Consider the following 7,798-nt stretch of genomic DNA (forward strand, 5'->3'; position numbering starts at 1 on the left):
GAATTTTGCTTTACGTGTGTTAACAGTGTGTTAGAATGGAAGTTGGAAATGAGATTCTTTGGCTGTCTAGATATCCGAGAAAATATAAGATGTACTATTTTCTGACCTATGCTTTTGGTAAGATGTGGTTTTTTGTGGGCAAATTCAGACTTGTTGTTAGTGAATGTAAATGTTCACACAAAATTGCTGTTATGGTAAACCACCACAGTAGCAGTATCTCCCTTGCAAATCTCAGTTCTTCAGTCGTGGTGGCTTTGTAGCCTTCTCTCTTCGCCCTCCACGTCTCCCCCTCCCCCTTCACCTCTGCATTACCAGTTTTGGCCTGCTGCGTTGGGGTGGTTGGATGGGGTGGTTCAACTTAGTTTACTGCCTACCAGGACAACTGTCTTGGGTCAGGGAATCCCCGGGCAGGACAGAGCAGACATGGTAGGTCTATGCTATGTGACTCTTGGATGCTTATTTTGGATGATGAGGATGTGTCCAGTACTCCACTTATTTTGGAAAACTGTAGAGTTCCCTTGGGCCCTATGACATGTGGTGTAGAGTAGATTGATCTGTAGACTGCCTGTTTTCATACTGGCGGCTGTATCAGTGCCTAAAAGCAACCAACACCAAAAATCACAGTTGAAATTCAAAATTTGGGTCTTTGGGAGATGACGTCTTCTGATTTTTATAGTCTTTGCTTCATAATTCACATCCACACAACTTGAGTGAAGTGAGAATGTAGATTTGGGTAATCTGTTTTCCAGGATTTTGCTTAAGTAGTCAGAACTGAAATAGTACTCTTCAGAAAGCATCAATACTCTGTAGTGGCTGTTTTGGAGAGGATATGTCAAGCAGAAATCTTGAGAGCTTCTTTCAGGTTACTACTCTCTCATCAAACTTCTCGTTATCCTACCATTCAGATTAACATACCATCGACCTAATTTCTCTTCTGTCATCTTTAAATGCCGTTGTGTTTCATCCTGGAATTAATGCACAGTGCCACTAAAACTCTCTTAATTTATGTTCTGTTTGACAGAGCAACTCTGATTTTTTTGATGAAGATGTTCTTGGAATTACGTCAAGCTCTGTAAAGAGTTTATAGCAATCACACAAGCAGTGAGATTTGGGAGATCAGATTAAACCCCAGAAGCTGCAGCTAAAACTCATTGTAGTTAAGAGGGGGGTTTCTGGTGATCCATTAATCTCTGCATCTGCCCCAGCGTACATGGGAGTTTGGAGTTCGCAGTATGGTGCGTGTCCTATGTCAGGAATGAATAGCATGCGGTCTTTAGGTTGTATTTAGCCTCCTCCACATGCAGGAATGAGAGCCCAAGTACCTTGTCCCTTATCTTATGTGTTTGTCCCTTACTTGTCACTGTGTCAATTGTCAGCACTGCTGGTCTGGCTCATGTTTTAGATGGCCTTTTGACCTTTGAGTGTTTAGTTGACATATCTGCAAATACGATGCTTTTGGTAGAGAGTTTCACATACTTGGGATCTGAAACAAGAAAAATTTAGGGACTGAATGCAAGGTGTTGAAATGACTTTCAATTTTTTCTTACGCAAAAGTTCTTTTTATACTACGAGAAAAAAATTAAAATATATATTTAAGCTTTAGCTCTTGGACAAATCTGCCCAAGAAACCTAGAATAAAGATTTTGTGTGAATAAGTTGGTGAACTATTACTCTCTTGATCTTTCTTTAGCCCTGAACTCTCTCTCTAGATTTTTATTTGTCTGGGTGGGGACTGATAATTCCCTTGATTTAGAGGTGAGTGTGCTTTGCCTTTCAAGTGTAACCAAATCTGCACCCCTAAGCTACCGTGTTATTCTCCAAGTCAGAAGGAATTCATTGTTTAGCAACTGCTGGTTCTTTTACTCACTGGTATATTTTAGATGAAGATTTTCAATATTTTGTCCTGGATTGCTTAGCCAAATTCTTGTACCTGGTCAAGTTCCTGCATTTAAGTGAACTGTTCCATTCAGCATGCCAGTTTCTAGGGCAGTGTTTGAAAATACTTTCAGGATATTTCTAATTGTTTTGAGGCATACAGCACTCTGGTCATTCTGTTCAGGGTACTGGAGCATTGACAGCTGTCATTCCAGGGCTATAAAACATTTAAAAGGTTTGTGTGTGGTACTCTGTAATGTGTATTTAGAAGGCAGGAGGAGGAAATAAGCTTGCTATGCCCTTATCCAAATGAAAGCTTTTGCTCTTCCTCGAAGCATTTAGGGTTAAAATGTTCTAGGCAACTGCTAAAGAAACTTTTTTCACTATGTGCCTTCACTGTGTGTATGTGTGAGCCCAAATAAGAAGCAGAGCGTTCTTAATAGACAGTCAGTTCCTTAAATATTTCCCTTTTAATTGAGAGCAGAAAGTTCAATAGGCTGAAAATGCATTTATCTTTTTTTAAAAAAATAATAGTATTCTAACATCAAGTGAAAGAAAGTAGTGAAAGATTTCAGACAGAAACCTGCATGCTAACTGCGGTTGAAAGCTTCTGAGGATCTCCTTTGACAGTTTTTCATCTCTCCACTTACTAAGACATAGCAGTTCACTCCATCATTGTGCCAATCGTGTGAAAAGTTAACATCTCTGCCAGTAAAGAATTTTAATATATGTGGTTTGCTTTTGAAAGTGATGCCCCAATTAAAGGATTGTTTATTTTGTTATTTTTTTTCTTTTATATTCTGTGGTTCTCACCTGTTAGAATTAGCCATTTAGATTTAAAACAAAACAAACAAACAAACAACCCTCAGAAAACAAATCAACTTAAACCAAATCTTTAAATGAACCAGTTTCAGTGTTGGGAAAGAGGCTCTTGAAATACTTTATCTTCTTGAAAACCCTGAAGAAAAAACCCGTACATCCTTGAATCTACAGACTGGTATTTATTTATTTATTAAACTAACTAAAGAGCTTCTTTCTCCCAAATACTCACCCCAACAACACTTCATGGGACAGCCAGTTAATTGTTACTGCTTCAGGGAGCTTTAACTAAAAACGCTGAGGCTGTTTTAATAATCTTATTGCTGAAAGTATATAATTCTATTGTCTATGTTTTGCATAGTAAGTCCCAACAAAGTTTTGATGGATAACAATCCATCAAACAAGTTATTACAACTAACTTCATTGGAATTCTGCTTTATTACAACAGTTGTTTGAAACTCTGTTTAGCTAAACAGGAACCATCATAAATTTTAATAAAGTTTAATTAAACTCAATTATGTTTGTTGCTTCTTAGTGTATTTCATTTTCCAACCGATAAGAGATATAGATAAATATATGTATGTGTGCTGCATCTATATATAGATATGCGGCTATATCTGTACACACAATTTAAATTTATGGAATAATTCTAATTAACACATGAAAGTTACGATATATAATTATTACTGGCCAGGTAAAAACTGTTACTGAAAGGTACTGGAGAAGTCATTCTATGCTGTAGCGACCTCCCAGGCACAGTTTTGTACTGTGATGACAGCTAGGTATCATATATGTAATACACATCTGTGCCCGCGCTGCTGACTGCTATCCCCTTTTCTAATGATAAAGTTACCGAAATATAACGTGGTTGCAGACATCCAAACGGCACCTCAAATTTAGGCTCTGAGTCATGTTTCTGGATGGACAATTTAGCTGCAGGTCTGTGATGAGAATCAACCAAACGATATATCTTCCTCCTCATACTTGGCGCCTACAAACAAGATAATAAGAGCTGAAAAAAATCTTTCTAGGAAATAAGTAAGGCGATTATCTAATATACAATTCACGGTTAATTTGTGACACTTCAAAGATGCGGAATGGGCCATAGAAGTAGGACAAAGCGTAAGCCACCGTCTCTTCCTGCCAGCTGTTGTGCTGCTTGCCTTCCAGGTTAGCCCAGTGTCCTGTGAGCTGCAGCCGCCAGCTTTCTGCAGACTAGAAACGGACTAACGTAGCATTCGGAGTTCTGCGTTCCTGATACTCCTCGTCTACACCCAAAATCTGAGGATAACACAAATCGTTTGTTCGCTCTCAGCCTGACTATTGATTAAAGGCTGCCTTCTACTCTCCTGTGCGTTACTCTGCAATGAAGGGAAAAAGAGTTTGCACTTGAATCCAAGTACAGTTTTATGAATTTATTAATCAGTTGAGAGAATGAATTATTGTAGTTTGTGAACCTATTTAGGTCTGGACTAGCTTTTTTTAAAAAAAACACATTATGCAATATGTCAAGCAGAAAAGTCCATTTAAAGAAAACATAATAAAAACTGTCCCGGGGGATTAAGACTGTTATAGAGGGCTGTCACTTGATGCCAACGTGATTTTCCAGTGATCTTGAATACAAAGAGTGAGGGAACACTGAGCAGTTTCAACAAGTGCTCATGAAATACGGTTTTTTTCCTTCCCTACCCAGTCAAAAGCTCATATTATTTACACACCCTTAGGGCAATTACTTGAAAAGATACTTAGCTCCCCGCTTAATCCTCATGAGCGCCTGTTTCTGTAGCTGAGGCGCTTGTGGGCAGGACTCAGCAAAGCTGAGAGTAAGCGAGTTGCCTTAAGTCTCCCGACTATTTAGGTTGGGCAGAGTGATGGCAGAACCATGTAGAGCAATCACACATGGCGGTCGATGTAATGAGAGGGACAGGCTGGCAGTAAATACACGAAACCCAGAGCAGTGATGTGAAGCTGTACCGGTCGTTTCACACGTCCTCGCTCTCACGCCTAGCTGCAGAAGCTCCAGGCCCGCCTGAGGTGCCAACACACCCGTTTAATATCTTCAACTGATATGCAAGTGTCTCCCTTATATATATACACTGGGTAGAAACAACTGGGTTTATTTATAGTTGCTTTCCTTCCTCCCCCAGTTTTTTATCCTTGCCAAACTTTCACCTTTTCAAGCCTTTCATGAATCTTGGGTGCAAATAAAAAATAGCTTAAGAAAGCAAAAGCTTTGCCCTGAAACTTGTGGTGTTACTGGTAAGCATACTTCTGTCTGGCGAGGTCATTGGAGCAGGGACAGTCAATTCTTGGCAATGCTACTAGCGCTTCTATCATGCTAAATGTAATCCTGGTAGATTAAAGGACCAGCTTCTCTGCTTTGAGCCTGAAGAAATTTTCTTATAATAAATACCTCCTCAGAGAGGTGACACTGGCCTAAGTAACTCGGAGAGAAATCCAGTTCCTGCTGCTCCCTGAAATGTGGAGCACTGGCACTCGGCCACCTTGGTGATGTGATTTGTAGAGGCTTATCTGAATTTTCCCCAGTGGAAAAAATGCACTTCTTTGCTCCTGCTTGATAAAATATATGATGTGAGATGTTAAACCCACCCAAGTCAATAGCACTGTTGAATTGAAAGGAATAATGACACATTCGAGTGGTAGGATTATGCAGCTGCTGGGTCAGAGCTTCAGAAATGCAAGTGCGAAAGGACTGACCCTGTCTCCTCCCAGGACAGGGACCAAATGCCGCTCCTCAGCCACGCTCGGCACTGTGCCTCTTGAGCCAATGCCTAGTTTTAAGCTGTTGAATAAGCCTCCTGGCTTCAGCGAGGTGACTCTGAGCATGCAGATGAAATACATGCTCAAATACCTTGATGCAGGAGAGTCCCAATTTCCTTGGGAGCTCCTGTGGGGAAAATGCTGAACGGCACGTGTGTGTGTCTTTTAGCGTTGCATGGAGTGAGATAGAACAACCCAGACACACCGCGAGCCTTTCTGCAGCAACTCTGCTGCTTGCAAACTGCAATAGGGATGCTTTGTAAGGGCAATGAATGCCCTCCAGTGGCAGAAAATAGGGAAATAGATCAGTTCAATTTGTTTTCCATAATTGTTACAGAACTGGTGTATATAGCTGGATTTCAGTTCACGGAGGTGTCCGCTCACAGTGTAGCGGTGCGGTATTAGTGGGCACCTTTGTCTCTGGTCTCGCAGTTCACAACAGCACACAGTAAAAAGCTGAACCTCAGTTGAAATCTTTAACAATAATTATGTTTTTAAAAGGCAGCGGACCTCAGGATACTCTTATTAACAAACTTGTGTTGGTGAAGGTCACGTAATGGGACTGTCTAGCTTCATGAGCTGCCTGCTGATAGAGTTGTGTTTGCTGGAGCATGTAGTAGAAGGGGGGACATCCAGCGTACTGCAGCTGCCAGGTAGAGATGGGGAGGACAGGAAATGTGGGGTCGGAATGTGTGAATCTCTTGCACAGCGAGGTTTTATGCAAGCAGTGGTGTTTTATCAGTGTTGTTTCTGTTTGTAGAGAGATTAAGGTATTGCTTGCTGGTTTATAATGTGAAGACACCCTTTAGAGGGCATCAAATATGCTGCAGCGTATTTCCATGTTGTGGAATAATCCTCTTGTAATAAAGAGGCAATGTGGGATGGGAATATGCTTGACCACTCTACTTTCCAAGTTCAGAACAGGTTTATAACCAAGCAAGAAGCTTTTGTAACAATAAGCCAAAACCCAAAGAAGGGCTTGAATACCACGGCAGTGCTGACCCCAACAGCCCTGTTTGCTGCTGTGGTTTCCCCAGCCTGCAGATACCTCCTGGTGTCCCAGGAGAACTGCAGGGCATGTGCAGCAGGGCCAAACAGTCACGTTTATGTCAAAAAGTCCATAATACTTCAGTGTTGTCTTAGGGCAAACAATTATCTATGCGTTCGCTAGAGAAAACAAAGCTGTAAGCTGTTAGCTCCACTGTTCTCGTGTCCCGGGTTCATGCATGGGAACGTGTCCGTCTGATCACACTATTTGTTGGGGGGGGGTAGGGTGGTGGTGTTTCTTGTTCCTTGTTTTAGCTTGTTTTGATAGCCAGGCGTCTTGTGCGTGTGCAGCCCACTCCCAGTATAGGCCAATAGCCTGGAAGCGGAAAATTGGCCTCAAGGACTGAGTCCTGCCCAGCATATTTTCACTCTGAGTTGCCCCAGAGTTTAAACATCTGGAAATCACATCACCATGAGCATATTTAAAAATAAAATTGACCAAAATGAAATGCTGAATTAACAAAATTCATTTTTTTGCCATGTGAAGCACAACCCTTACAAATATTCTGGAAATACCTCAGAAAGGACTGACGCTAATGTGTCTTTTTCTCTCCGGAGGCCCAGTCTGGCCTGGGGGCCTGGGTGGGAAGGCAGTGGTCTTGATCAAGGCCTTTTCAGTTGTATTTGGTAACTTTATCTTGTTATTTGCAACACATTTGCAATTTGTCAGTCTTCACTCAAAACAAAAAGATGATACCTGGAGCTCTAAAGTCATATTTTTGGGTGATACGGAGGCTGCCCTTTTGGAAAAGAGATTAAGCTGCGCTGTGTGCACTGTGTGAATATCAGCACAGGTAAAAGAAGTAATTTGTACTCTAAATGACCCTGGTTGTTGTCTCTGGAAATATTGCTTTTTCAGAAAGAGTTTTCTGGACTAATCATCATTTGGTGATGGCCCAGGAAAGAGTGAGATCAGGAACTGGTGCAAGGGTTAGTGTGAGACACATGAGTCTGTTGTAAACTGTGGCTGGTTTGCTATATAAGCTTAGTACATGTTATTTAGCATTTCCCACATCTCCTTGGGTGCCTCTGTACAACCAGCTACAAAGGGGTTTACTGTTTAACCATGCATCACTCATGAGGATCGCACTTAAAATATCTATAGGAAAGAGACTAATAGTGTTCATATTATTTACATCAGTTCTCAAGTGTGCTAAAAGGTCTCCTTTCCTTCCTGATTTTGGCAGATCATTGATTTTACACTTCAAATATTTTGCTTAGTTCAGCAGACAAACATAAAAAGACATTTTGTATTTTATTCTAGGAAACACAATAA

The sequence above is a fragment of the Phalacrocorax aristotelis genome, chromosome 5, assembly GCF_949628215.1.
Source record: "Phalacrocorax aristotelis chromosome 5, bGulAri2.1, whole genome shotgun sequence".
Classification (NCBI taxonomy): Eukaryota; Metazoa; Chordata; class Aves; order Suliformes; family Phalacrocoracidae; genus Phalacrocorax; species Phalacrocorax aristotelis.